Source organism: Toxorhynchites rutilus, chromosome 1 (genome assembly GCF_029784135.1).
Source record: "Toxorhynchites rutilus septentrionalis strain SRP chromosome 1, ASM2978413v1, whole genome shotgun sequence".
NCBI lineage: Eukaryota > Metazoa > Arthropoda > Insecta > Diptera > Culicidae > Toxorhynchites > Toxorhynchites rutilus.
Genome location: NC_073744.1, coordinates 168,222,560 through 168,229,928, shown reverse-complemented (window position 1 = coordinate 168,229,928; position 7,369 = coordinate 168,222,560). Strand labels below are relative to the sequence as shown.

Genomic DNA, 7,369 nt, shown 5'->3' with positions numbered 1-7,369 from the left:
TGAGCGTGTTCTCCCAGTATTCGTGCATTTATTCTCCAGTCCGCGCTCTTGTTTTCCTGCATTCTCTGAGCACATAATATAGATGCCAGATGTGAAGACATGTTTTCGTTTAGAAGACATTCACATGTTTTCACAAGATACTGAAGTCATTTCAAAGAGGGTGAAAACAATTGTTTGTGTGATTTATCGAACATGATTTAGAAATATCGTGATGGTTTGCTCATATTTGTTCATTATGATTACATTTGAAGACACTTATTCGTGCCATGCAGAGATATTTGAAAAAAAGCATCTGGCATCCCTCACATACAAGCTATTTCTCTCGTGAGAATGTTTACAGCCGAAAGCGAGCAAATTGCACCGATCGAGGATATGCCATACTGCCCGATGGTAAGCTAATGCGGAAAATATCAAATTGAGTAGAAAATGAATCCTTTCATACTATTTTCTTCATCTGAGATATTCGCTGGGAACTCAACTCAATAAAAATGACCCACAGTTATCGCCTCTGAGTCGGTTTCAAGCAACATAAACCTTATAGAAATGATATAGAAAATTACATCGAAAATTGCTTCCAAATAAAATAGTTTTTCTTATTTTTTTTAAAGCATGTTACAAATGTAAAACTTGCATGATAGGATTCTATCATTGACTAGCACGATTGCCTATATCCATTGCATTTCTAATCTTTTAGAAATGGCGGGTCAAATTGCCCGATAGGCGCGTTTTAGACACATCTCCTCTACATCACCAATGAAGGTTGAGATCATCACAACAGCGCGCGCTGGCGTAACATTTTCTTCTAAATCCGCGCTATACGCAACTGAATGATTGTGTTCGAATACACAAATGGCAATGACAAGTATAATAGATGCTTTTAATGGGTCTGTGTTTTTGGTGGAAATAATAACAAACTTTAGGATGTATTCGGAGCATGGATATAGCAACCCATAAAACGTTCAAGCTTGAATGTCAAATTTCACGGTGCTCCATTGGAAATTTTGTTCGATTGATTTTTGTTTTTAAACCACATTTACCAATTATTTAGTGTAGCCGTGTGCTCAGAGATGGCCACATTTTTTTTTATTGCGGATTGTTTTAAAAATTGCACCCTTCCGGCGATAAAATTTCACCGCTGTTCGTGCAGCAAGTCGGAAGTTGTGTTAGATGGAAGACGAGAGAAGAAAAATCAATCTTATACACTCACGTTGAAAATTGACTGGTAAAACCAGACGGGTGCTATGAGGATGATAGACATGGTGCACAAATTATGTAACGCTAAAACTGCGGGTTTTGGACCACCTCCCCCACCCCTTGTAGCAATAATGATCAAAGTCGTTAGACAAATTTCCATAACATTTTAAATATATGAATTGAATAATGAATAATGAATAATGATTTTTTTTTCGCACTTTACGACACTTTTTTGCTTGACCAGCTTTTGTATGGAGTCGCCTCACTGCACAGTGGAATGCTGAACACAGATCTGGCATCCTTGTTTTTGTTTGGGGCCGTCCATAAAGCACGTGATCAATTTTTTTTGGATTTCATGGCATCCTCCCCCGTAGATTTTGAGCGTTAATAACTCCTAAACAACTGAACAAAAGGGTATGATAAACACTTCATTTGTAAAATAAAATGCCTACGCGTTATATACTTGTTACTTTTTGATCAAAAAACATGTTGCAATAGCCTTAAAATTGCTTTCAAAACAGGCTTTTGATATCACCAATCGGTATATAAGCGAGCGCCGTTCGGAAATCCGCTCAGTTATAATTGAACAGCGATTGGGGCTAGAGATGGGCAAAATAGTTCACTTTGATGAACGGATCAGTCACTAACCTTTCATCTAAGTGAATCAGTTCTTTTAAACCGTTCTTTTGCTCTTTCGTTCAGTGGTATTAGGAACAACATAGAATGTGAGCTGGAACCCAACATCAATAGACAGCTATAAATTGATATCGTTGGATTGGATAGTGTACGTATTGGATTTTAATTTTTGAAATTTAGTGGGGAAAGATAAACTGCTTCTTCTTGAAAAGTCGCACACTGTATGTAAAAATATGTTTATCGGCCGACAAAAGTATATGTGATAATCTGATATTTTCTGATTGAACAACACACAGGTTCCATGTAAGACCATATATCATAATGTTCATTCAGAGAAAAAAATCAGCAGCGATTTTCACTAACAATCAATCATATTAGGCTGTCAAAAAAGTCCTGCGGTATTTCCGCGAGGTGTCGTTGTAAGCGCGTAGTTCTAGTTGTATTCATTGTATCGAGTCATACTATAGCTTGTTGGAAAGGTATTTTATAATATAAGAACGACCGTTCTTTTTCAAAGAACGGTTTTTGTTCTTTCGTACCGTTCGTGAACGGTTTGCCCATCTCTAATTGAGGCATGTTGTCGCTGTTTTGATGAAGCTAACTTCGTTCATCATGAAAGCGCTGATGAACGGTGTCACCAAGAGCTTGTTTGTGCATCTTAGGCCAGAAGGGAATCCATCAGGAGGAGAGTGATGCCACTGAAAAGGCGACCAAGAGTACTCTCATCGAAAAACGGTTCCGCTTGAGGCATCGGAGCAGCCGCCACACACACACATACACGCGCGGAATTCTTTTCATTTGGTTACTGAAAAATAATCTGCCAGTTCCCCTTGGAACTGAAAAATACGTTCAAGCGAAAGAGTTTATTTTAATGTTTTTTATCCATATAATACTGCTGCGATCGAATGCATTTGGTTTTGTAATTTTTCAATAAAGTGCCTTCCCCATTAGTAGAATATTTTCGTACCCAATATTGGATGCGCGCGCAACTGAAAATGTTTCGCATCGCGAAAATCATATAATTTTCAATCGATTATTGCTCAGTCGCTGAAAGTTTCAAACTCATAGAGTTCATTCGCCGCTAGTTTGCCTTCCAAATTGCCATCGTAAACCACACCTTCTCTCGATTCAATCACGGACAAAAAGCATACTTAAGCGATATTCTGGTGGTGAAACGCATCCATTCTTTATGTGGACACCGACTGGACAACCTTGTTGCTGGACGAGCTGAACAACGAGGGATCGAGTGCCTTTCTCAAGGCAATGAGGGTTTAGGTGTAGTGTAGTTGTAGAGTAAAGTTTTCCAAGGGCCTTTCTCAAGGCTAGGGACGAATGAACTGAAAAGTTTAAATTCTCTATAACCAAAAACCGAAACTGAAACGCATTCATTTTTCCTGAGGACACCGACTGGACAACATCTTTGCTGGACGAGCTGGACGGCGAGGGATCGAGGGATTCATTAGCTGACCTGACCTGAAACGCATTCAGTTTGTTTCGAACTGTGAGGGAGCGCAGAAAAGATTACTGTGATACGAAAATTTTCATCAAAGGATTATGGTTTTGATTCAATCAAATCCTAGATAAAAAATCATTATTAAAAAAATTGTAAAAAATTGCTATCCCTTTTCTCACTTGAAAGGCAATTTGTCCAGTTTTGCGCTACAGTGGACAGTGTTCATTTGAAAGTTTATATTTTAACCTAAATTTCGCATGTAGTCACAACCGTGGCGAACTGCGGCAACTTTCTGAGCTGATTTTCTATAAAAATCCTTTTTATTCATTCATTTTTATTTTGTCGGGCCTAATATTATCAAATTTTACAATATCTAATGAAAGAGATTTGATTTGTATAGTTTTTTGAACAACTTCTCCTTTGACCGCAAAAAAAATCCAAGCTTTCAGTAAAGCTGCAGAGCGTTTCAAAGTAATGTACTTTCTTTCAAAAAAATGTCAAAAACCGTCAATATGCTATGCTTTGAAAAGTAATAAAAAATCAGATTTTATGATGTTGTGCTCAAATTTGGGATTTAAGCTCTTGAATGCTGTAACAAGAAAGGAAAAATATTACGAAACAGCTGAGGCAATTTTCATTTTTTGCCTGATGGCTAGCGATCCCCCACTGTGCACTGTGGACTGTTCAGGTTTGGGATATGGAAATGGGGTATCGTTACCTCAAGCGAGAGTTACCACACTCAAACTCGGATTTAAGTTCAAGGTTTTGGAAACGAGAGCATTACACCGGCACAACAAGATTTTGTGCGTTAATACCTCCTAACCAACTGATCGAAATGGTATGATAACCACTTCATTCGAGAGATAAAATTTCCACACGTTATATGCCTATTGGGGGTCTCCGTAGCCACATTGGTTGCGCGTTCGCTTAGTAAGCGATCGATCGTGAGTTCAAAACTCAGGGCCTTCATTGACCATCTTTGTGTTGTTACAGAATAGCTACGTCCACGCAACAATCATCAGCGATGGAGATCGATCCACGGTCGAAATAAGATCGATTCATCCATACAACTGCTCTGCTCTGCCAGACACATCGGGCTACTGTTCTATAAATAACTCAACAATGATCAATCAACTGTCTCCGCTGTCCGGTGGTCCAACTGGATAATGGAAGAACAGAAAGAATACCCTTACGCCTAAATGGCTACTGTGTGAATGTACCATATGTAATGGTATAGAAGGAATACTGGCGAATGGCAACTGTGTAATGTGCTAATTATAGATAACCATGTGACATGTACACGATTAAAATTCGGCTCTGTTACAGCTAAAATGCTAATGAGCCTTAAATAAATAAATGGGATAAAAAAAATATGCCTATTACTTATTGATCCAAAAAATCCGCTAGGCGATTCTCTAACATAGACTTCAAATCGAAGCAACCTGCGAAATCCAAGCCGTACATCATAACACTTCTCGTTACATGTTCGTGAGTGAACAACGTTCGCCGTCGACCATCGAGCGGGAATGAATTGTCTTTCTCAAGACATGGAGAGAAATGGGAGTTGAGTTTCCTGCAAGGGCCCTTTTGCAGGCTAGAAGCAAAGACGGAAACGAAATCGAATCATGCATCAGTTTCCATTTTGCTTGCGAATGCATTCTAAGAATTCTTTACAAAGTAAGCTTAACTCAACTGACACTTTTATGATTCTGAGAAAAACGAACTAGAAGTTTGGTGCTATAAGCGGTTTTTGCTGATCATTCAAAACAATTTCGATACGTTATTCCAGCTATATGCGGGATTTTCCAAATCTGATAAATGTCGTATTTAGCTTACGAAATTCTTAACCTAATGCAATAAATCACTCGAAACACCGACCATATCATGCAATCATAAATTCAAAAAAATTTATTCGAAATCATCGAGAAATTGCTTGGCTATTGAAAAGAAAGAGACTCCTTTTTTTGCACTATCCGAAATGTACATATTTCAATAACAGATCATGCAACAAAAGAAGAAGCCCAGATGAACGTAGCTCAAAGCTCTACTAAGAACCGTTATTTTTTCAAAACAGTTTGCATTCTCCACCTCATAAACACCTCTCTCACACACGCTTGTTGGTACCCTCGGAAAGCAACAGCTAGTCAACCATTTCGTTCTGAACCGCCAAACGGTTTCCTGGAAAAGTACACTTGCCCTTATCAGTGCTACTCCCGTCGTTGCCCACGGATCTTCAAACCCCGCAATAACCCCCGGTCCAGGTCCCACATCAACTCAAGCTTACAGCTAGCTCGTATTCACCCGTGTTTACCCAACCGAATGTCAAGTACTGATAGCAGCAAACCGCAAGCGATAGGCAAGGGGCAACAGCAAAGGCATGTCTCTCTATCAGTGGTTCGTCACAGGTCCAAAGTGTTGTGTTCCAAGATCACCATCGGCATGAACCTGTCGAGTGTACAACAACAGCAATACGTGACGCTCTCGCATTTTGTTTGTTAGTCGCGCGATGTGTGTTAGTCAATCAATCACCCAAACCCCCCAAACCACAGCCTGCGCTTGGCTTGGCGCGGCGGTGGTGACCTCTCAGCTTTTACGATTCTATGTGTCTCTCGGTACGGCTCCGCACTGACTGCCAAACGGCCAAGAGACCTAATCTGCATGCGTGTGTATTTGTGAGCGATAACACGGGTGAAGAAAAACGTCAGTTTATGCTTTTTTGGCGAACGTGATTACCCGGCATGGTCGGACCATCCGTTCGATGTGGCATTTGTGCAGTATTTGCCACAATTGATATGATGAGCAGCGAGAGTATGTGTGTGTGGTGTGGTGTGTTTGTGTTTTTGTTGTTTGTGCTACACGTAATCCGAGCAAGGACTGTTGTTAGCGCGCGCTAAAAACTCACAGCCATCAGGGCTAATTAATTCTTTGCGACAAGAACTGGAGGAATGAGAGTGCCATTAGAGACAGACAGACATCCACATCCACGCAAGACCACCTTATAATGGGGGGATGGAGGCAAATTATCGATGTCGAGCGTGTGTAATGGAGACACGCGGGGTGGCTCGAATTAGTTAATTATTTAGAAATGGCTCCGATGCTGTGATTTGATGGATGTCCATCACTTTTCTGCTGTGGAATGAAATGAATCCCGCTAATCTCAGCGTTAAATTTTAGTTTGCAACAAAATTCGTGTCCGGCGTGTTACGTAATTCGAACGCGTCACCGTTTGCGGGAACTAAGTAATTTGAGATCTTTTGCTGCGTCCGCATGGAGGTGTTATTTTGCTCGTTTGCGTGAATCGATTGGACTTTCCGACTTGTGGAGAAGCGGGTGTCATATCATCAATCTTTGACAATCTGTGTATATTCGCCGAAACGCTCGCTTCAAGGTCACTCCGCTGTCATGATTTGTGCTAAGTGACGAGAAATCTGGCTCCGAGCCGTTCTGTCGTCATGATGGGGGGAACAGGTTTGTCGCAAAACTGACTTCCACAGGGGGTTAAGAAGATTTAAGATCTGAAGCATTATCGCATTTTCATATGGGAAACCTGCTGATTGTAAGATTATGAGATTTAGAAGATTAGGGAGTCATGAGTAGAGGGAGCGATTAACTCTCTACAAAACCCGCAATTTTAACATCTGAGTAAATCTTCATACAATTCTTTTTTCTTTTTTTGTGAGAAGCAAAACATATAAAACTGATGAAATGCCAAATGAATAAACCGATTGTATTCATAATCGACCTCGAAGATTATACAATAAGCAGTGTCGAGTAACATGCTTCTTTTCATTTACCGCATAAAAAAAAACCGCACAAGACCAGAAAACCGCATAAAAAAATCGCAAAAAAACAAATTCGCACGAAAAAAAACCGCACAAAAACAGGTTTTACTGTAATGGAGATATCAACCGTCCAGGTCTGAATCGAATGTTCTTAGTCTTCTTAAAAAAACACCCTCAATATCCACCCTCATTTGAAATCAAAGTATGCCAGTATTAAAAATATGTGCTAACTTTTCGGTATTCCAGTCAACGTAACGTAAAAGTAGGTGAGCAGTAAACCATTTTGCCATTTCAGTAGGGGAAG

General features: G+C 40.0%; 1 protein-coding gene across 4 annotated transcripts in view; it reads right to left on the bottom strand.

The window, feature by feature from the left end:
• The window catches only part of LOC129781166 (uncharacterized), a 51,352-nt gene that overhangs the window by 23,023 nt on the left and 20,960 nt on the right, over positions 1–7,369 (bottom strand). The window lies entirely within an intron of this gene.